This window comes from Schistocerca gregaria, chromosome 6, assembly GCF_023897955.1.
Source record: "Schistocerca gregaria isolate iqSchGreg1 chromosome 6, iqSchGreg1.2, whole genome shotgun sequence".
Classification (NCBI taxonomy): domain Eukaryota; kingdom Metazoa; phylum Arthropoda; class Insecta; order Orthoptera; family Acrididae; genus Schistocerca; species Schistocerca gregaria.
In genome coordinates, this window is record NC_064925.1 from 182,748,394 (window position 1) to 182,771,701 (window position 23,308).

General features: G+C 42.0%; 9 non-coding genes across 9 annotated transcripts; all 9 read right to left on the minus strand.

The window, feature by feature from the left end:
- Window positions 1-1,497: 1,497 nt before the first annotated feature.
- LOC126279399 (U6 spliceosomal RNA) lies at window positions 1,498-1,604 on the minus strand. Its single transcript, XR_007550882.1, has one exon. It is a non-coding gene; the product is annotated as a U6 spliceosomal RNA (small nuclear RNA).
- A 2,477-nt stretch (window positions 1,605-4,081) lies between these two features.
- Window positions 4,082-4,188, minus strand: LOC126279400 (U6 spliceosomal RNA). The gene has a single exon (XR_007550883.1). It is a non-coding gene; the product is annotated as a U6 spliceosomal RNA (small nuclear RNA).
- Window positions 4,189-6,664: 2,476 nt separating this feature from the next.
- Window positions 6,665-6,771, minus strand: LOC126279401 (U6 spliceosomal RNA). Its single transcript, XR_007550884.1, has one exon. It is a non-coding gene; the product is annotated as a U6 spliceosomal RNA (small nuclear RNA).
- A 2,477-nt stretch (window positions 6,772-9,248) lies between these two features.
- Window positions 9,249-9,355, minus strand: LOC126279402 (U6 spliceosomal RNA). The gene has a single exon (XR_007550885.1). It is a non-coding gene; the product is annotated as a U6 spliceosomal RNA (small nuclear RNA).
- Window positions 9,356-11,832: 2,477 nt separating this feature from the next.
- On the minus strand, window positions 11,833-11,939 carry LOC126279403 (U6 spliceosomal RNA). Its single transcript, XR_007550886.1, has one exon. It is a non-coding gene; the product is annotated as a U6 spliceosomal RNA (small nuclear RNA).
- Window positions 11,940-14,415: 2,476 nt separating this feature from the next.
- On the minus strand, window positions 14,416-14,522 carry LOC126279404 (U6 spliceosomal RNA). The gene has a single exon (XR_007550887.1). It is a non-coding gene; the product is annotated as a U6 spliceosomal RNA (small nuclear RNA).
- Window positions 14,523-16,999: 2,477 nt separating this feature from the next.
- Window positions 17,000-17,106, minus strand: LOC126279405 (U6 spliceosomal RNA). The gene has a single exon (XR_007550888.1). It is a non-coding gene; the product is annotated as a U6 spliceosomal RNA (small nuclear RNA).
- Window positions 17,107-19,583: 2,477 nt separating this feature from the next.
- Window positions 19,584-19,690, minus strand: LOC126279407 (U6 spliceosomal RNA). Its single transcript, XR_007550889.1, has one exon. It is a non-coding gene; the product is annotated as a U6 spliceosomal RNA (small nuclear RNA).
- Window positions 19,691-22,166: 2,476 nt separating this feature from the next.
- Window positions 22,167-22,273, minus strand: LOC126279408 (U6 spliceosomal RNA). The gene has a single exon (XR_007550890.1). It is a non-coding gene; the product is annotated as a U6 spliceosomal RNA (small nuclear RNA).
- Window positions 22,274-23,308: the final 1,035 nt, after the last annotated feature.

The following is a 23,308-nucleotide window of genomic DNA, read 5'->3' on the forward strand; positions in this document are numbered from 1 at the left end:
TTATGTTCCTGTGAAATGTCAATCAGCTGTAATGCAGGTTGGTGAATGTTGTTATTGCAGGAAGAATTGCTAGTGCAGAACAAAGAGTGATAGATTTAGTATTTGAAAGCAGTTAATAACTGAGTAGCTACTGGTGTCATGTGACACAAACTGGTTTGTGATGTAGTTGTCTATTCCTGAAATCTTGAAGCTTGCTAGTGTTTTGTGTCTTGACTGGCTCTGTATCTGCTTATGTGGTAGAGCTTCTGTGTATGTAACATGATGAATATTGCATGCAGAGTTTGTCCAATCTTTCTCCTAGACACAGGATGAGAGGTGCATCAGCTGCAATTGTGAACACCATCGACTTGTAACACATTGATGGGATTCAAAGTGCTGTCAAAATAGTAGAGTCTCACATCTAAATGCTATATGTTAATATTAGCATACTGGTCTGCTGTCTAAACACTTCAGTGTTGTGGTATTCATTGGCTGACACTTTTGGAATTTATTTAGGTAACTGTATGTAATGGCAGATTGCCAGACATGTGGGAAAATACTTTGTGGGTCACACCAGTGAAATTTGTACATGACATGCTGATGCACCACAGATTTGCAGTAATAGTTGGTTTTTAGGTGAAGGGCAGTGGCTTATTACACAGGCAGATATGCTTCAGTTAAGAACCTGATGAGGTGTCACCTGCAGTCTGTATTATGAGGCTGCAGCTGGATAGCAAGGCCACTAGGAAAGTTACTTGAAACATAATGTTAAATAAACTTCCTGTAAAGGGGTAGCTTGCACACTTAATGATGAAAGATACACCTTCCTTCACATGTTTGTTTATGCTGCTCAAACAATTATGGCATCAGCTGCAGCCATGAAGATGAATAAAGATAAATATTGTGGGTCTGTGTGCAGACAGTATGTGATAGTGGCTTACAGGCACCAGAAGCTTTGTAGGCGTTAGAGAAAAATAAATATTAGGTAATGCAAGCTAATTTTAGAGCGCTAGAGTGTATTTAAGCAGTAGTCTAAGTGAAAGTATGTGAGTGAGAAAGATTTGGAACATGCAGCTATCTTGTGTAAAGTTGGTGTAAGGTTTCCAAATGTTGTGTGTGGCAGTAGGTGTGTGTTATGAAATGACATGATTGAGACAGTAGCAAGAGATGCTGTGACAGCTGAGTGTGATACTGAGGAAGAGAAGAGGCTTTTGCCTGTGCTAGGCTTAGCCTGGCTGTGATTTGTGTTGAAGGGGTGCTAGTGACATGTACTTGTGGTTTTGGTGTGCTTGCTGACTTGTTATTAGAGTGACATTTTAGATGTGCATTGGTGATGTAAGGGATAGGTTTATTGCCAGTTTTGTCATGTTCTGTTGTGAATGAAAGAAAGTGGAGGAGAACTGCGTAAATGGAGAGCATAGTTTGTGACAAGTGGGTGCAGATATGAAGCGAAACTTGTGTAGTTGGCTGATGGTATTAGCAGCTGATGTGAGGCATGAGAGAGTGAGATTGCGAAAAAAAAATGTGGAACGCTTCACGATTTTGCGTGTCATCCTTGCGCAGGGGCCATGCTAATCTTCTCTGTATCGTTCCAATTTTAGTATATGTACCGCCGAAGCGAGTACATTCGAGGAGCCCTCTGAAATTGTATATATAGTTATGGCGTCGCGTCAAACATGGTTCGGCTTGGACGTAGGTTTACACAGCTCTGGCGAGGAACACAAGGCCTGCCGAGTGCTAATTTGTGAACTAATTACTGCGAGGTGTCGTTCTTAGTAAGTGGCAGCTCTGTCAACTGTAGATTTGGCAGTTTTGGGTGTAAAACTTAGATCGTAGAGTCGTTTGCTCTCGCACCATCCACCCAGAGCAGCAGCAGTTTCACACAGCTGCCGCTAGGCGGCAGCAAGACGTGTTGGCAGCTATTGTCGCCATGTTCTCACATCCCGAGTTTAGTGTCTTATAGGCATACGTATGAAACACACTTCTCTAATGTGTGGGATAAATGACTCTGACTGGAGCAGGTAGCAGGTCTTCAAGACTCTCAAAACAAGCGAATATTTTGGCCAAACTGTCTTCACTGCTAACACAAATTGCATTACTCTTGCAGTGGTACTTTCTTACGATACCTATCGATTTAATTACAGAGTGCTCATATGCAATGCAACTTTTAACTCACACATCAAGTACAACACAAGAAGACACAGCCTGTGACCATGTAAATTACTGAGGAACTCCACAGAGACCAAGCATGGTTCTATTCATACAATGGCGCCAGAAGACAATAGTGACTGCAAGAAGAGACACAGTAGCCTCACGAACCATTAAAAACAGCATTCGTATTGCACACTTTGAAACACAGCAGTGTAGGTCATTACTAGGGCATGGATGGGTTAATGCGACTTGTGTGAGATAGTAGTAGGAATGATGGACATAGTTCCGTTTTCAGTACAATACCAGGTGATATATTTGTGTTGATCCAGGTGTACACAGGGCAGGTCTACTTGACAACAGTGAAACACTGTGATTGAGGTGTGTGAATGAGCCTAAAATATCGAGGGGACATGTGGTAAGAGAAACCAGGTTAGCATTGTGTTAGTAGCTGTAGTTATGTTCCTGTGAAATGTCAATCAGCTGTAATCCAGGTTGGTGAATGTTGTTATTGCAGGAAGAATTGCTAGTGCAGAACAAAGAGTGATAGATTTAGTATTTGAAAGCAGTTAATAACTGAGTAGCTACTGGTGTCATGTGACACAAACTGGTTTGTGATGTAGTTGTCTATTCCTGAAATCTTGAAGCTTGCTAGTGTTTTGTGTCTTGACTGGCTCTGTATCTGCTTATGTGGTAGAGCTTCTGTGTATGTAACATGATGAATATTGCATGCAGAGTTTGTCCAATCTTTCTCCTAGACACAGGATGAGAGGTGCATCAGCTGCAATTGTGAACACCATCGACTTGTAACACATTGATGGGATTCAAAGTGCTGTCAAAATAGTAGAGTCTCACATCTAAATGCTATATGTTAATATTAGCATACTGGTCTGCTGTCTAAACACTTCAGTGTTGTGGTATTCATTGGCTGACACTTTTGGAATTTATTTAGGTAACTGTATGTAATGGCAGATTGCCAGACATGTGGGAAAATACTTTGTGGGTCACACCAGTGAAATTTGTACATGACATGCTGATGCACCACAGATTTGCAGTAATAGTTGGTTTTTAGGTGAAGGGCAGTGGCTTATTACACAGGCAGATATGCTTCAGTTAAGAACCTGATGAGGTGTCACCTGCAGTCTGTATTATGAGGCTGCAGCTGGATAGCAAGGCCACTAGGAAAGTTACTTGAAACATAATGTTAAATAAACTTCCTGTAAAGGGGTAGCTTGCACACTTAATGATGAAAGATACACCTTCCTTCACATGTTTGTTTATGCTGCTCAAACAATTATGGCATCAGCTGCAGCCATGAAGATGAATAAAGATAAATATTGTGGGTCTGTGTGCAGACAGTATGTGATAGTGGCTTACAGGCACCAGAAGCTTTGTAGGCGTTAGAGAAAAATAAATATTAGGTAATGCAAGCTAATTTTAGAGCGCTAGAGTGTATTTAAGCAGTAGTCTAAGTGAAAGTATGTGAGTGAGAAAGATTTGGAACATGCAGCTATCTTGTGTAAAGTTGGTGTAAGGTTTCCAAATGTTGTGTGTGGCAGTAGGTGTGTGTTATGAAATGACATGATTGAGACAGTAGCAAGAGATGCTGTGACAGCTGAGTGTGATACTGAGGAAGAGAAGAGGCTTTTGCCTGTGCTAGGCTTAGCCTGGCTGTGATTTGTGTTGAAGGGGTGCTAGTGACATGTACTTGTGGTTTTGGTGTGCTTGCTGACTTGTTATTAGAGTGACATTTTAGATGTGCATTGGTGATGTAAGGGATAGGTTTATTGCCAGTTTTGTCATGTTCTGTTGTGAATGAAAGAAAGTGGAGGAGAACTGCGTAAATGGAGAGCATAGTTTGTGACAAGTGGGTGCAGATATGAAGCGAAACTTGTGTAGTTGGCTGATGGTATTAGCAGCTGATGTGAGGCATGAGAGAGTGAGATTGCGAAAAAAAAATGTGGAACGCTTCACGATTTTGCGTGTCATCCTTGCGCAGGGGCCATGCTAATCTTCTCTGTATCGTTCCAATTTTAGTATATGTACCGCCGAAGCGAGTACATTCGAGGAGCCCTCTGAAATTGTATATATAGTTATGGCGTCGCGTCAAACATGGTTCGGCTTGGACGTAGGTTTACACAGCTCTGGCGAGGAACACAAGGCCTGCCGAGTGCTAATTTGTGAACTAATTACTGCGAGGTGTCGTTCTTAGTAAGTGGCAGCTCTGTCAACTGTAGATTTGGCAGTTTTGGGTGTAAAACTTAGATCGTAGAGGCGTTTGCTCTCGCACCATCCACCCAGAGCAGCAGCAGTTTCACACAGCTGCCGCTAGGCGGCAGCAAGACGTGTTGGCAGCTATTGTCGCCATGTTCTCACATCCCGAGTTTAGTGTCTTATAGGCATACGTATGAAACACACTTCTCTAATGTGTGGGATAAATGACTCTGACTGGAGCAGGTAGCAGGTCTTCAAGACTCTCAAAACAAGCGAATATTTTGGCCAAACTGTCTTCACTGCTAACACAAATTGCATTACTCTTGCAGTGGTACTTTCTTACGATACCTATCGATTTAATTACAGAGTGCTCATATGCAATGCAACTTTTAACTCACACATCAAGTACAACACAAGAAGACACAGCCTGTGACCATGTAAATTACTGAGGAACTCCACAGAGACCAAGCATGGTTCTATTCATCCAATGGCGCCAGAAGACAATAGTGACTGCAAGAAGAGACACAGTAGCCTCACGAACCATTAAAAACAGCATTCGTATTGCACACTTTGAAACACAGCAGTGTAGGTCATTACTAGGGCATGGATGGGTTAATGCGACTTGTGTGAGATAGTAGTAGGAATGATGGACATAGTTCCGTTTTCAGTACAATACCAGGTGATATATTTGTGTTGATCCAGGTGTACACAGGGCAGGTCTACTTGACAACAGTGAAACACTGTGATTGAGGTGTGTGAATGAGCCTAAAATATCGAGGGGACATGTGGTAAGAGAAACCAGGTTAGCATTGTGTTAGTAGCTGTAGTTATGTTCCTGTGAAATGTCAATCAGCTGTAATCCAGGTTGGTGAATGTTGTTATTGCAGGAAGAATTGCTAGTGCAGAACAAAGAGTGATAGATTTAGTATTTGAAAGCAGTTAATAACTGAGTAGCTACTGGTGTCATGTGACACAAACTGGTTTGTGATGTAGTTGTCTATTCCTGAAATCTTGAAGCTTGCTAGTGTTTTGTGTCTTGACTGGCTCTGTATCTGCTTATGTGGTAGAGCTTCTGTGTATGTAACATGATGAATATTGCATGCAGAGTTTGTCCAATCTTTCTCCTAGACACAGGATGAGAGGTGCATCAGCTGCAATTGTGAACACCATCGACTTGTAACACATTGATGGGATTCAAAGTGCTGTCAAAATAGTAGAGTCTCACATCTAAATGCTATATGTTAATATTAGCATACTGGTCTGCTGTCTAAACACTTCAGTGTTGTGGTATTCATTGGCTGACACTTTTGGAATTTATTTAGGTAACTGTATGTAATGGCAGATTGCCAGACATGTGGGAAAATACTTTGTGGGTCACACCAGTGAAATTTGTACATGACATGCTGATGCACCACAGATTTGCAGTAATAGTTGGTTTTTAGGTGAAGGGCAGTGGCTTATTACACAGGCAGTTATGCTTCAGTTAAGAACCTGATGAGGTGTCACCTGCAGTCTGTATTATGAGGCTGCAGCTGGATAGCAAGGCCACTAGGAAAGTTACTTGAAACATAATGTTAAATAAACTTCCTGTAAAGGGGTAGCTTGCACACTTAATGATGAAAGATACACCTTCCTTCACATGTTTGTTTATGCTGCTCAAACAATTATGGCATCAGCTGCAGCCATGAAGATGAATAAAGATAAATATTGTGGGTCTGTGTGCAGACAGTATGTGATAGTGGCTTACAGGCACCAGAAGCTTTGTAGGCGTTAGAGAAAAATAAATATTAGGTAATGCAAGCTAATTTTAGAGCGCTAGAGTGTATTTAAGCAGTAGTCTAAGTGAAAGTATGTGAGTGAGAAAGATTTGGAACATGCAGCTATCTTGTGTAAAGTTGGTGTAAGGTTTCCAAATGTTGTGTGTGGCAGTAGGTGTGTGTTATGAAATGACATGATTGAGACAGTAGCAAGAGATGCTGTGACAGCTGAGTGTGATACTGAGGAAGAGAAGAGGCTTTTGCCTGTGCTAGGCTTAGCCTGGCTGTGATTTGTGTTGAAGGGGTGCTAGTGACATGTACTTGTGGTTTTGGTGTGCTTGCTGACTTGTTATTAGAGTGACATTTTAGATGTGCATTGGTGATGTAAGGGATAGGTTTATTGCCAGTTTTGTCATGTTCTGTTGTGAATGAAAGAAAGTGGAGGAGAACTGCGTAAATGGAGAGCATAGTTTGTGACAAGTGGGTGCAGATATGAAGCGAAACTTGTGTAGTTGGCTGATGGTATTAGCAGCTGATGTGAGGCATGAGAGAGTGAGATTGCGAAAAAAAATGTGGAACGCTTCACGATTTTGCGTGTCATCCTTGCGCAGGGGCCATGCTAATCTTCTCTGTATCGTTCCAATTTTAGTATATGTACCGCCGAAGCGAGTACATTCGAGGAGCCCTCTGAAATTGTATATATAGTTATGGCGTCGCGTCAAACATGGTTCGGCTTGGACGTAGGTTTACACAGCTCTGGCGAGGAACACAAGGCCTGCCGAGTGCTAATTTGTGAACTAATTACTGCGAGGTGTCGTTCTTAGTAAGTGGCAGCTCTGTCGACTGTAGATTTGGCAGTTTTGGGTGTAAAACTTAGATCGTAGAGTCGTTTGCTCTCGCACCATCCACCCAGAGCAGCAGCAGTTTCACACAGCTGCCGCTAGGCGGCAGCAAGACGTGTTGGCAGCTATTGTCGCCATGTTCTCACATCCCGAGTTTAGTGTCTTATAGGCATACGTATGAAACACACTTCTCTAATGTGTGGGATAAATGACTCTGACTGGAGCAGGTAGCAGGTCTTCAAGACTCTCAAAACAAGAGAATATTTTGGCCAAACTGTCTTCACTGCTAACACAAATTGCATTACTCTTGCAGTGGTACTTTCTTACGATACCTATCGATTTAATTACAGAGTGCTCATATGCAATGCAACTTTTAACTCACACATCAAGTACAACACAAGAAGACACAGCCTGTGACCATGTAAATTACTGAGGAACTCCACAGAGACCAAGCATGGTTCTATTCATCCAATGGCGCCAGAAGACAATAGTGACTGCAAGAAGAGACACAGTAGCCTCATGAACCATTATAAACAGCATTCGTATTGCACACTTTGAAACACAGCAGTGTAGGTCATTACTAGGGCATGGATGGGTTAATGCGACTTGTGTGAGATAGTAGTAGGAATGATGGACATAGTTCCGTTTTCAGTACAATACCAGGTGATATATTTGTGTTGATCCAGGTGTACACAGGGCAGGTCTACTTGACAACAGTGAAACACTGTGATTGAGGTGTGTGAATGAGCCTAAAATATCGAGGGGACATGTGGTAAGAGAAACCAGGTTAGCATTGTGTTAGTAGCTGTAGTTATGTTCCTGTGAAATCTCAATCAGCTGTAATCCAGGTTGGTGAATGTTGTTATTGCAGTAAGAATTGCTAGTGCAGAACAAAGAGTGATAGATTTAGTATTTGAAAGCAGTTAATAACTGAGTAGCTACTGGTGTCATGTGACACAAACTGGTTTGTGATGTAGTTGTCTATTCCTGAAATCTTGAAGCTTGCTAGTGTTTTGTGTCTTGACTGGCTCTGTATCTGCTTATGTGGTAGAGCTTCTGTGTATGTAACATGATGAATATTGCATGCAGAGTTTGTCCAATCTTTCTCCTAGACACAGGATGAGAGGTGCATCAGCTGCAATTGTGAACACCATCGACTTGTAACACATTGATGGGATTCAAAGTGCTGTCAAAATAGTAGAGTCTCACATCTAAATGCTATATGTTAATATTAGCATACTGGTCTGCTGTCTAAACACTTCAGTGTTGTGGTATTCATTGGCTGACACTTTTGGAATTTATTTAGGTAACTGTATGTAATGGCAGATTGCCAGACATGTGGGAAAATACTTTGTGGGTCACACCAGTGAAATTTGTACATGACATGCTGATGCACCACAGATTTGCAGTAATAGTTGGTTTTTAGGTGAAGGGCAGTGGCTTATTACACAGGCAGATATGCTTCAGTTAAGAACCTGATGAGGTGTCACCTGCAGTCTGTATTATGAGGCTGCAGCTGGATAGCAAGGCCACTAGGAAAGTTACTTGAAACATAATGTTAAATAAACTTCCTGTAAAGGGGTAGCTTGCACACTTAATGATGAAAGATACACCTTCCTTCACATGTTTGTTTATGCTGCTCAAACAATTATGGCATCAGCTGCAGCCATGAAGATGAATAAAGATAAATATTGTGGGTCTGTGTGCAGACAGTATGTGATAGTGGCTTACAGGCACCAGAAGCTTTGTAGGCGTTAGAGAAAAATAAATATTAGGTAATGCAAGCTAATTTTAGAGCGCTAGAGTGTATTTAAGCAGTAGTCTAAGTGAAAGTATGTGAGTGAGAAAGATTTGGAACATGCAGCTATCTTGTGTAAAGTTGGTGTAAGGTTTCCAAATGTTGTGTGTGGCAGTAGGTGTGTGTTATGAAATGACATGATTGAGACAGTAGCAAGAGATGCTGTGACAGCTGAGTGTGATACTGAGGAAGAGAAGAGGCTTTTGCCTGTGCTAGGCTTAGCCTGGCTGTGATTTGTGTTGAAGGGGTGCTAGTGACATGTACTTGTGGTTTTGGTGTGCTTGCTGACTTGTTATTAGAGTGACATTTTAGATGTGCATTGGTGATGTAAGGGATAGGTTTATTGCCAGTTTTGTCATGTTCTGTTGTGAATGAAAGAAAGTGGAGGAGAACTGCGTAAATGGAGAGCATAGTTTGTGACAAGTGGGTGCAGATATGAAGCGAAACTTGTGTAGTTGGCTGATGGTATTAGCAGCTGATGTGAGGCATGAGAGAGTGCGATTGCGAAAAAAAAATGTGGAACGCTTCACGATTTTGCGTGTCATCCTTGCGCAGGGGCCATGCTAATCTTCTCTGTATCGTTCCAATTTTAGTATATGTACCGCCGAAGCGAGTACATTCGAGGAGCCCTCTGAAATTGTATATATAGTTATGGCGTCGCGTCAAACATGGTTCGGCTTGGACGTAGGTTTACACAGCTCTGGCGAGGAACACAAGGCCTGCCGAGTGCTAATTTGTGAACTAATTACTGCGAGGTGTCGTTCTTAGTAAGTGGCAGCTCTGTCAACTGTAGATTTGGCAGTTTTGGGTGTAAAACTTAGATCGTAGAGTCGTTTGCTCTCGCACCATCCACCCAGAGCAGCAGCAGTTTCACACAGCTGCCGCTAGGCGGCAGCAAGACGTGTTGGCAGCTATTGTCGCCATGTTCTCACATCCCGAGTTTAGTGTCTTATAGGCATACGTATGAAACACACTTCTCTAATGTGTGGGATAAATGACTCTGACTGGAGCAGGTAGCAGGTCTTCAAGACTCTCAAAACAAGCGAATATTTTGGCCAAACTGTCTTCACTGCTAACACAAATTGCATTACTCTTGCAGTGGTACTTTCTTACGATACCTATCGATTTAATTACAGAGTGCTCATATGCAATGCAACTTTTAACTCACACATCAAGTACAACACAAGAAGACACAGCCTGTGACCATGTAAATTACTGAGGAACTCCACAGAGACCAAGCATGGTTCTATTCATCCAATGGCGCCAGAAGACAATAGTGACTGCAAGAAGAGACACAGTAGCCTCACGAACCATTAAAAACAGCATTCGTATTGCACACTTTGAAACACAGCAGTGTAGGTCATTACTAGGGCATGGATGGGTTAATGCGACTTGTGTGAGATAGTAGTAGGAATGATGGACATAGTTCCGTTTTCAGTACAATACCAGGTGATATATTTGTGTTGATCCAGGTGTACACAGGGCAGGTCTACTTGACAACAGTGAAACACTGTGATTGAGGTGTGTGAATGAGCCTAAAATATCGAGGGGACATGTGGTAAGAGAAACCAGGTTAGCATTGTGTTAGTAGCTGTAGTTATGTTCCTGTGAAATGTCAATCAGCTGTAATCCAGGTTGGTGAATGTTGTTATTGCAGGAAGAATTGCTAGTGCAGAACAAAGAGTGATAGATTTAGTATTTGAAAGCAGTTAATAACTGAGTAGCTACTGGTGTCATGTGACACAAACTGGTTTGTGATGTAGTTGTCTATTCCTGAAATCTTGAAGCTTGCTAGTGTTTTGTGTCTTGACTGGCTCTGTATCTGCTTATGTGGTAGAGCTTCTGTGTATGTAACATGATGAATATTGCATGCAGAGTTTGTCCAATCTTTCTCCTAGACACAGGATGAGAGGTGCATCAGCTGCAATTGTGAACACCATCGACTTGTAACACATTGATGGGATTCAAAGTGCTGTCAAAATAGTAGAGTCTCACATCTAAATGCTATATGTTAATATTAGCATACTGGTCTGCTGTCTAAACACTTCAGTGTTGTGGTATTCATTGGCTGACACTTTTGGAATTTATTTAGGTAACTGTATGTAATGGCAGATTGCCAGACATGTGGGAAAATACTTTGTGGGTCACACCAGTGAAATTTGTACATGACATGCTGATGCACCACAGATTTGCAGTAATAGTTGGTTTTTAGGTGAAGGGCAGTGGCTTATTACACAGGCAGATATGCTTCAGTTAAGAACCTGATGAGGTGTCACCTGCAGTCTGTATTATGAGGCTGCAGCTGGATAGCAAGGCCACTAGGAAAGTTACTTGAAACATAATGTTAAATAAACTTCCTGTAAAGGGGTAGCTTGCACACTTAATGATGAAAGATACACCTTCCTTCACATGTTTGTTTATGCTGCTCAAACAATTATGGCATCAGCTGCAGCCATGAAGATGAATAAAGATAAATATTGTGGGTCTGTGTGCAGACAGTATGTGATAGTGGCTTACAGGCACCAGAAGCTTTGTAGGCGTTAGAGAAAAATAAATATTAGGTAATGCAAGCTAATTTTAGAGCGCTAGAGTGTATTTAAGCAGTAGTCTAAGTGAAAGTATGTGAGTGAGAAAGATTTGGAACATGCAGCTATCTTGTGTAAAGTTGGTGTAAGGTTTCCAAATGTTGTGTGTGGCAGTAGGTGTGTGTTATGAAATGACATGATTGAGACAGTAGCAAGAGATGCTGTGACAGCTGAGTGTGATACTGAGGAAGAGAAGAGGCTTTTGCCTGTGCTAGGCTTAGCCTGGCTGTGATTTGTGTTGAAGGGGTGCTAGTGACATGTACTTGTGGTTTTGGTGTGCTTGCTGACTTGTTATTAGAGTGACATTTTAGATGTGCATTGGTGATGTAAGGGATAGGTTTATTGCCAGTTTTGTCATGTTCTGTTGTGAATGAAAGAAAGTGGAGGAGAACTGCGTAAATGGAGAGCATAGTTTGTGACAAGTGGGTGCAGATATGAAGCGAAACTTGTGTAGTTGGCTGATGGTATTAGCAGCTGATGTGAGGCATGAGAGAGTGAGATTGCGAAAAAAAAATGTGGAACGCTTCACGATTTTGCGTGTCATCCTTGCGCAGGGGCCATGCTAATCTTCTCTGTATCGTTCCAATTTTAGTATATGTACCGCCGAAGCGAGTACATTCAAGGAGCCCTCTGAAATTGTATATATAGTTATGGCGTCGCGTCAAACATGGTTCGGCTTGGACGTAGGTTTACACAGCTCTGGCGAGGAACACAAGGCCTGCCGAGTGCTAATTTGTGAACTAATTACTGCGAGGTGTCGTTCTTAATAAGTGGCAGCTCTGTCAACTGTAGATTTGGCAGTTTTGGGTGTAAAACTTAGATCGTAGAGTCGTTTGCTCTCGCACCATCCACCCAGAGCAGCAGCAGTTTCACACAGCAGCCGCTAGGCGGCAGCAAGACGTGTTGGCAGCTATTGTCGCCATGTTCTCACATCCCGAGTTTAGTGTCTTATAGGCATACGTATGAAACACACTTCTCTAATGTGTGGGATAAATGACTCTGACTGGAGCAGGTAGCAGGTCTTCAAGACTCTCAAAACAAGAGAATATTTTGGCCAAACTGTCTTCACTGCTAACACAAATTGCATTACTCTTGCAGTGGTACTTTCTTACGATACCTATCGATTTAATTACAGAGTGCTCATATGCAATGCAACTTTTAACTCACACATCAAGTACAACACAAGAAGACACAGCCTGTGACCATGTAAATTACTGAGGAACTCCACAGAGACCAAGCATGGTTCTATTCATCCAATGGCGCCAGAAGACAATAGTGACTGCAAGAAGAGACACAGTAGCCTCATGAACCATTAAAAACAGCATTCGTATTGCACACTTTGAAACACAGCAGTGTAGGTCATTACTAGGGCATGGATGGGTTAATGCGACTTGTGTGAGATAGTAGTAGGAATGATGGACATAGTTCCGTTTTCAGTACAATACCAGGTGATATATTTGTGTTGATCCAGGTGTACACAGGGCAGGTCTACTTGACAACAGTGAAACACTGTGATTGAGGTGTGTGAATGAGCCTAAAATATCGAGGGGACATGTGGTAAGAGAAACCAGGTTAGCATTGTGTTAGTAGCTGTAGTTATGTTCCTGTGAAATGTCAATCAGCTGTAATCCAGGTTGGTGAATGTTGTTATTGCAGGAAGAATTGCTAGTGCAGAACAAAGAGTGATAGATTTAGTATTTGAAAGCAGTTAATAACTGAGTAGCTACTGGTGTCATGTGACACAAACTGGTTTGTGATGTAGTTGTCTATTCCTGAAATCTTGAAGCTTGCTAGTGTTTTGTGTCTTGACTGGCTCTGTATCTGCTTATGTGGTAGAGCTTCTGTGTATGTAACATGATGAATATTGCATGCAGAGTTTGTCCAATCTTTCTCCTAGACACAGGATGAGAGGTGCATCAGCTGCAATTGTGAACACCATCGACTTGTATCACATTGATGGGATTCAAAGTGCTGTCAAAATAGTAGAGTCTCACATCTAAATGCTATATGTTAATATTAGCATACTGGTCTGCTGTCTAAACACTTCAGTGTTGTGGTATTCATTGGCTGACACTTTTGGAATTTATTTAGGTAACTGTATGTAATGGCAGATTGCCAGACATGTGGGAAAATACTTTGTGGGTCACACCAGTGAAATTTGTACATGACATGCTGATGCACCACAGATTTGCAGTAATAGTTGGTTTTTAGGTGAAGGGCAGTGGCTTATTACACAGGCAGATATGCTTCAGTTAAGAACCTGATGAGGTGTCACCTGCAGTCTGTATTATGAGGCTGCAGCTGGATAGCAAGGCCACTAGGAAAGTTACTTGAAACATAATGTTAAATAAACTTCCTGTAAAGGGGTAGCTTGCACACTTAATGATGAAAGATACACCTTCCTTCACATGTTTGTTTATGCTGCTCAAACAATTATGGCATCAGCTGCAGCCATGAAGATGAATAAAGATAAATATTGTGGGTCTGTGTGCAGACAGTATGTGATAGTGGCTTACAGGCACCAGAAGCTTTGTAGGCGTTAGAGAAAAATAAATATTAGGTAATGCAAGCTAATTTTAGAGCGCTAGAGTGTATTTAAGCAGTAGTCTAAGTGAAAGTATGTGAGTGAGAAAGATTTGGAACATGCAGCTATCTTGTGTAAAGTTGGTGTAAGGTTTCCAAATGTTGTGTGTGGCAGTAGGTGTGTGTTATGAAATGACATGATTGAGACAGTAGCAAGAGATGCTGTGACAGCTGAGTGTGATACTGAGGAAGAGAAGAGGCTTTTGCCTGTGCTAGGCTTAGCCTGGCTGTGATTTGTGTTGAAGGGGTGCTAGTGACATGTACTTGTGGTTTTGGTGTGCTTGCTGACTTGTTATTAGAGTGACATTTTAGATGTGCATTGGTGATGTAAGGGATAGGTTTATTGCCAGTTTTGTCATGTTCTGTTGTGAATGAAAGAAAGTGGAGGAGAACTGCGTAAATGGAGAGCATAGTTTGTGACAAGTGGGTGCAGATATGAAGCGAAACTTGTGTAGTTGGCTGATGGTATTAGCAGCTGATGTGAGGCATGAGAGAGTGAGATTGCGAAAAAAAATGTGGAACGCTTCACGATTTTGCGTGTCATCCTTGCGCAGGGGCCATGCTAATCTTCTCTGTATCGTTCCAATTTTAGTATATGTACCGCCGAAGCGAGTACATTCGAGGAGCCCTCTGAAATTGTATATATAGTTATGGCGTCGCGTCAAACATGGTTCGGCTTGGACGTAGGTTTACACAGCTCTGGCGAGGAACACAAGGCCTGCCGAGTGCTAATTTGTGAACTAATTACTGCGAGGTGTCGTTCTTAGTAAGTGGCAGCTCTGTCAACTGTAGATTTGGCAGTTTTGGGTGTAAAACTTAGATCGTAGAGTCGTTTGCTCTCGCACCATCCACCCAGAGCAGCAGCAGTTTCACACAGCTGCCGCTAGGCGGCAGCAAGACGTGTTGGCAGCTATTGTCGCCATGTTCTCACATCCCGAGTTTAGTGTCTTATAGGCATACGTATGAAACACACTTCTCTAATGTGTGGGATAAATGACTCTGACTGGAGCAGGTAGCAGGTCTTCAAGACTCTCAAAACAAGAGAATATTTTGGCCAAACTGTCTTCACTGCTAACACAAATTGCATTACTCTTGCAGTGGTACTTTCTTACGATACCTATCGATTTAATTACAGAGTGCTCATATGCAATGCAACTTTTAACTCACACATCAAGTACAACACAAGAAGACACAGCCTGTGACCATGTAAATTACTGAGGAACTCCACAGAGACCAAGCATGGTTCTATTCATCCAATGGCGCCAGAAGACAATAGTGACTGCAAGAAGAGACACAGTAGCCTCATGAACCATTAAAAACAGCATTCGTATTGCACACTTTGAAACACAGCAGTGTAGGTCATTACTAGGGCATGGATGGGTTAATGCGACTTGTGTGAGATAGTAGTAGGAATGATGGACATAGTTCCGTTTTCAGTACAATACCAGGTGATATATTTGTGTTGATCCAGGTGTACACAGGGCAGGTCTACTTGACAACAGTGAAACACTGTGATTGAGGTGTGTGAATGAGCCTAAAATATCGAGGGGACATGTGGTAAGAGAAACCAGGTTAGCATTGTGTTAGTAGCTGTAGTTATGTTCCTGTGAAATCTCAATCAGCTGTAATCCAGGTTGGTGAATGTTGTTATTGCAGTAAGAATTGCTAGTGCAGAACAAAGAGTGATAGATTTAGTATTTGAAAGCAGTTAATAACTGAGTAGCTACTGGTGTCATGTGACACAAACTGGTTTGTGATGTAGTTGTCTATTCCTGAAATCTTGAAGCTTGCTAGTGTTTTGTGTCTTGACTGGCTCTGTATCTGCTTATGTGGTAGAGCTTCTGTGTATGTAACATGATGAATATTGCATGCAGAGTTTGTCCAATCTTTCTCCTAGACACAGGATGAGAGGTGCATCAGCTGCAATTGTGAACACCATCGACTTGTAACACATTGATGGGATTCAAAGTGCTGTCAAAATAGTAGAGTCTCACATCTAAATGCTATATGTTAATATTAGCATACTGGTCTGCTGTCTAAACACTTCAGTGTTGTGGTATTCATTGGCTGACACTTTTGGAATTTATTTAGGTAACTGTATGTAATGGCAGATTGCCAGACATGTGGGAAAATACTTTGTGGGTCACACCAGTGAAATTTGTACATGACATGCTGATGCACCACAGATTTGCAGTAATAGTTGGTTTTTAGGTGAAGGGCAGTGGCTTATTACACAGGCAGATATGCTTCAGTTAAGAACCTGATGAGGTGTCACCTGCAGTCTGTATTATGAGGCTGCAGCTGGATAGCAAGGCCACTAGGAAAGTTACTTGAAACATAATGTTAAATAAACTTCCTGTAAAGGGGTAGCTTGCACACTTAATGATGAAAGATACACCTTCCTTCACATGTTTGTTTATGCTGCTCAAACAATTATGGCATCAGCTGCAGCCATGAAGATGAATAAAGATAAATATTGTGGGTCTGTGTGCAGACAGTATGTGATAGTGGCTTACAGGCACCAGAAGCTTTGTAGGCGTTAGAGAAAAATAAATATTAGGTAATGCAAGCTAATTTTAGAGCGCTAGAGTGTATTTAAGCAGTAGTCTAAGTGAAAGTATGTGAGTGAGAAAGATTTGGAACATGCAGCTATCTTGTGTAAAGTTGGTGTAAGGTTTCCAAATGTTGTGTGTGGCAGTAGGTGTGTGTTATGAAATGACATGATTGAGACAGTAGCAAGAGATGCTGTGACAGCTGAGTGTGATACTGAGGAAGAGAAGAGGCTTTTGCCTGTGCTAGGCTTAGCCTGGCTGTGATTTGTGTTGAAGGGGTGCTAGTGACATGTACTTGTGGTTTTGGTGTGCTTGCTGACTTGTTATTAGAGTGACATTTTAGATGTGCATTGGTGATGTAAGGGATAGGTTTATTGCCAGTTTTGTCATGTTCTGTTGTGAATGAAAGAAAGTGGAGGAGAACTGCGTAAATGGAGAGCATAGTTTGTGACAAGTGGGTGCAGATATGAAGCGAAACTTGTGTAGTTGGCTGATGGTATTAGCAGCTGATGTGAGGCATGAGAGAGTGAGATTGCGAAAAAAAAATGTGGAACGCTTCACGATTTTGCGTGTCATCCTTGCGCAGGGGCCATGCTAATCTTCTCTGTATCGTTCCAATTTTAGTATATGTACCGCCGAAGCGAGTACATTCGAGGAGCCCTCTGAAATTGTATATATAGTTATGGCGTCGCGTCAAACATGGTTCGGCTTGGACGTAGGTTTACACAGCTCTGGCGAGGAACACAAGGCCTGCCGAGTGCTAATTTGTGAACTAATTACTGCGAGGTGTCGTTCTTAGTAAGTGGCAGCTCTGTCAACTGTAGATTTGGCAGTTTTGGGTGTAAAACTTAGATCGTAGAGTCGTTTGCTCTCGCACCATCCACCCAGAGCAGCAGCAGTTTCACACAGCTGCCGCTAGGCGGCAGCAAGACGTGTTGGCAGCTGTTGTCGCCATGTTCTCACATCCCGAGTTTAGTGTCTTATAGGCATACGTATGAAACACACTTCTCTAATGTGTGGGATAAATGACTCTGACTGGAGCAGGTAGCAGGTCTTCAAGACTCTCAAAACAAGCGAATATTTTGGCCAAACTGTCTTCACTGCTAACACAAATTGCATTACTCTTGCAGTGGTACTTTCTTACGATACCTATCGATTTAATTACAGAGTGCTCATATGCAATGCAACTTTTAACTCACACATCAAGTACAACACAAGAAGACACAGCCTGTGACCATGTAAATTACTGAGGAACTCCACAGAGACCAAGCATGGTTCTATTCATCCAATGGCGCCAGAAGACAATAGTGACTGCAAGAAGAGACACAGTAGCCTCACGAACCATTAAAAACAGCATTCGTATTGCACACTTTGAAACACAGCAGTGTAGGTCATTACTAGGGCATGGATGGGTTAATGCGACTTGTGTGAGATAGTAGTAGGAATGATGGACATAGTTCCGTTTTCAGTACAATACCAGGTGATATATTTGTGTTGATCCAGGTGTACACAGGGCAGGTCTACTTGACAACAGTGAAACACTGTGATTGAGGTGTGTGAATGAGCCTAAAATATCGAGGGGACATGTGGTAAGAGAAACCAGGTTAGCATTGTGTTAGTAGCTGTAGTTATGTTCCTGTGAAATGTCAATCAGCTGTAATCCAGGTTGGTGAATGTTGTTATTGCAGGAAGAATTGCTAGTGCAGAACAAAGAGTGATAGATTTAGTATTTGAAAGCAGTTAATAACTGAGTAGCTACTGGTGTCATGTGACACAAACTGGTTTGTGATGTAGTTGTCTATTCCTGAAATCTTGAAGCTTGCTAGTGTTTTGTGTCTTGACTGGCTCTGTATCTGCTTATGTGGTAGAGCTTCTGTGTATGTAACATGATGAATATTGCATGCAGAGTTTGTCCAATCTTTCTCTTAGACACAGGATGAGAGGTGCATCAGCTGCAATTGTGAACACCATCGACTTGTAACACATTGATGGGATTCAAAGTGCTGTCAAAATAGTAGAGTCTCACATCTAAATGCTATATGTTAATATTAGCATACTGGTCTGCTGTCTAAACACTTCAGTGTTGTGGTATTCATTGGCTGACACTTTTGGAATTTATTTAGGTAACTGTATGTAATGGCAGATTGCCAGACATGTGGGAAAATACTTTGTGGGTCACACCAGTGAAATTTGTACATGACATGCTGATGCACCACAGATTTGCAGTAATAGTTGGTTTTTAGGTGAAGGGCAGTGGCTTATTACACAGGCAGATATGCTTCAGTTAAGAACCTGATGAGGTGTCACCTGCAGTCTGTATTATGAGGCTGCAGCTGGATAGCAAGGCCACTAGGAAAGTTACTTGAAACATAATGTTAAATAAACTTCCTGTAAAGGGGTAGCTTGCACACTTAATGATGAAAGATACACCTTCCTTCACATGTTTGTTTATGCTGCTCAAACAATTATGGCATCAGCTGCAGCCATGAAGATGAATAAAGATAAATATTGTGGGTCTGTGTGCAGACAGTATGTGATAGTGGCTTACAGGCACCAGAAGCTTTGTAGGCGTTAGAGAAAAATAAATATTAGGTAATGCAAGCTAATTTTAGAGCGCTAGAGTGTATTTAAGCAGTAGTCTAAGTGAAAGTATGTGAGTGAGAAAGATTTGGAACATGCAGCTATCTTGTGTAAAGTTGGTGTAAGGTTTCCAAATGTTGTGTGTGGCAGTAGGTGTGTGTTATGAAATGACATGATTGAGACAGTAGCAAGAGATGCTGTGACAGCTGAGTGTGATACTGAGGAAGAGAAGAGGCTTTTGCCTGTGCTAGGCTTAGCCTGGCTGTGATTTGTGTTGAAGGGGTGCTAGTGACATGTACTTGTGGTTTTGGTGTGCTTGCTGACTTGTTATTAGAGTGACATTTTAGATGTGCATTGGTGATGTAAGGGATAGGTTTATTGCCAGTTTTGTCATGTTCTGTTGTGAATGAAAGAAAGTGGAGGAGAACTGCGTAAATGGAGAGCATAGTTTGTGACAAGTGGGTGCAGATATGAAGCGAAACTTGTGTAGTTGGCTGATGGTATTAGCAGCTGATGTGAGGCATGAGAGAGTGAGATTGCGAAAAAAAAATGTGGAACGCTTCACGATTTTGCGTGTCATCCTTGCGCAGGGGCCATGCTAATCTTCTCTGTATCGTTCCAATTTTAGTATATGTACCGCCGAAGCGAGTACATTCGAGGAGCCCTCTGAAATTGTATATATAGTTATGGCGTCGCGTCAAACATGGTTCGGCTTGGACGTAGGTTTACACAGCTCTGGCGAGGAACACAAGGCCTGCCGAGTGCTAATTTGTGAACTAATTACTGCGAGGTGTCGTTCTTAGTAAGTGGCAGCTCTGTCAACTGTAGATTTGGCAGTTTTGGGTGTAAAACTTAGATCGTAGAGTCGTTTGCTCTCGCACCATCCACCCAGAGCAGCAGCAGTTTCACACAGCTGCCGCTAGGCGGCAGCAAGACGTGTTGGCAGCTATTGTCGCCATGTTCTCACATCCCGAGTTTAGTGTCTTATAGGCATACGTATGAAACACACTTCTCTAATGTGTGGGATAAATGACTCTGACTGGAGCAGGTAGCAGGTCTTCAAGACTCTCAAAACAAGAGAATATTTTGGCCAAACTGTCTTCACTGCTAACACAAATTGCATTACTCTTGCAGTGGTACTTTCTTACGATACCTATCGATTTAATTACAGAGTGCTCATATGCAATGCAACTTTTAACTCACACATCAAGTACAACACAAGAAGACACAGCCTGTGACCATGTAAATTACTGAGGAACTCCACAGAGACCAAGCATGGTTCTATTCATCCAATGGCGCCAGAAGACAATAGTGACTGCAAGAAGAGACACAGTAGCCTCACGAACCATTAAAAACAGCATTCGTATTGCACACTTTGAAACACAGCAGTGTAGGTCATTACTAGGGCATGGATGGGTTAATGCGACTTGTGTGAGATAGTAGTAGGAATGATGGACATAGTTCCGTTTTCAGTACAATACCAGGTGATATATTTGTGTTGATCCAGGTGTACACAGGGCAGGTCTACTTGACAACAGTGAAACACTGTGATTGAGGTGTGTGAATGAGCCTAAAATATCGAGGGGACATGTGGTAAGAGAAACCAGGTTAGCATTGTGTTAGTAGCTGTAGTTATGTTCCTGTGAAATGTCAATCAGCTGTAATCCAGGTTGGTGAATGTTGTTATTGCAGGAAGAATTGCTAGTGCAGAACAAAGAGTGATAGATTTAGTATTTGAAAGCAGTTAATAACTGAGTAGCTACTGGTGTCATGTGACACAAACTGGTTTGTGATGTAGTTGTCTATTCCTGAAATCTTGAAGCTTGCTAGTGTTTTGTGTCTTGACTGGCTCTGTATCTGCTTATGTGGTAGAGCTTCTGTGTATGTAACATGATGAATATTGCATGCAGAGTTTGTCCAATCTTTCTCCTAGACACAGGATGAGAGGTGCATCAGCTGCAATTGTGAACACCATCGACTTGTATCACATTGATGGGATTCAAAGTGCTGTCAAAATAGTAGAGTCTCACATCTAAATGCTATATGTTAATATTAGCATACTGGTCTGCTGTCTAAACACTTCAGTGTTGTGGTATTCATTGGCTGACACTTTTGGAATTTATTTAGGTAACTGTATGTAATGGCAGATTGCCAGACATGTGGGAAAATACTTTGTGGGTCACACCAGTGAAATTTGTACATGACATGCTGATGCACCACAGATTTGCAGTAATAGTTGGTTTTTAGGTGAAGGGCAGTGGCTTATTACACAGGCAGATATGCTTCAGTTAAGAACCTGATGAGGTGTCACCTGCAGTCTGTATTATGAGGCTGCAGCTGGATAGCAAGGCCACTAGGAAAGTTACTTGAAACATAATGTTAAATAAACTTCCTGTAAAGGGGTAGCTTGCACACTTAATGATGAAAGATACACCTTCCTTCACATGTTTGTTTATGCTGCTCAAACAATTATGGCATCAGCTGCAGCCATGAAGATGAATAAAGATAAATATTGTGGGTCTGTGTGCAGACAGTATGTGATAGTGGCTTACAGGCACCAGAAGCTTTGTAGGCGTTAGAGAAAAATAAATATTAGGTAATGCAAGCTAATTTTAGAGCGCTAGAGTGTATTTAAGCAGTAGTCTAAGTGAAAGTATGTGAGTGAGAAAGATTTGGAACATGCAGCTATCTTGTGTAAAGTTGGTGTAAGGTTTCCAAATGTTGTGTGTGGCAGTAGGTGTGTGTTATGAAATGACATGATTGAGACAGTAGCAAGAGATGCTGTGACAGCTGAGTGTGATACTGAGGAAGAGAAGAGGCTTTTGCCTGTGCTAGGCTTAGCCTGGCTGTGATTTGTGTTGAAGGGGTGCTAGTGACATGTACTTGTGGTTTTGGTGTGCTTGCTGACTTGTTATTAGAGTGACATTTTAGATGTGCATTGGTGATGTAAGGGATAGGTTTATTGCCAGTTTTGTCATGTTCTGTTGTGAATGAAAGAAAGTGGAGGAGAACTGCGTAAATGGAGAGCATAGTTTGTGACAAGTGGGTGCAGATATGAAGCGAAACTTGTGTAGTTGGCTGATGGTATTAGCAGCTGATGTGAGGCATGAGAGAGTGAGATTGCGAAAAAAAATGTGGAACGCTTCACGATTTTGCGTGTCATCCTTGCGCAGGGGCCATGCTAATCTTCTCTGTATCGTTCCAATTTTAGTATATGTACCGCCGAAGCGAGTACATTCGAGGAGCCCTCTGAAATTGTATATATAGTTATGGCGTCGCGTCAAACATGGTTCGGCTTGGACGTAGGTTTACACAGCTCTGGCGAGGAACACAAGGCCTGCCGAGTGCTAATTTGTGAACTAATTACTGCGAGGTGTCGTTCTTAGTAAGTGGCAGCTCTGTCAACTGTAGATTTGGCAGTTTTGGGTGTAAAACTTAGATCGTAGAGTCGTTTGCTCTCGCACCATCCACCCAGAGCAGCAGCAGTTTCACACAGCTGCCGCTAGGCGGCAGCAAGACGTGTTGGCAGCTATTGTCGCCATGTTCTCACATCCCGAGTTTAGTGTCTTATAGGCATACGTATGAAACACACTTCTCTAATGTGTGGGATAAATGACTCTGACTGGAGCAGGTAGCAGGTCTTCAAGACTCTCAAAACAAGAGAATATTTTGGCCAAACTGTCTTCACTGCTAACACAAATTGCATTACTCTTGCAGTGGTACTTTCTTACGATACCTATCGATTTAATTACAGAGTGCTCATATGCAATGCAACTTTTAACTCACACATCAAGTACAACACAAGAAGACACAGCCTGTGACCATGTAAATTACTGAGGAACTCCACAGAGACCAAGCATGGTTCTATTCATCCAATGGCGCCAGAAGACAATAGTGACTGCAAGAAGAGACACAGTAGCCTCATGAACCATTAAAAACAGCATTCGTATTGCACACTTTGAAACACAGCAGTGTAGGTCATTACTAGGGCATGGATGGGTTAATGCGACTTGTGTGAGATAGTAGTAGGAATGATGGACATAGTTCCGTTTTCAGTACAATACCAGGTGATATATTTGTGTTGATCCAGGTGTACACAGGGCAGGTCTACTTGACAACAGTGAAACACTGTGATTGAGGTGTGTGAATGAGCCTAAAATATCGAGGGGACATGTGGTAAGAGAAACCAGGTTAGCATTGTGTTAGTAGCTGTAGTTATGTTCCTGTGAAATCTCAATCAGCTGTAATCCAGGTTGGTGAATGTTGTTAT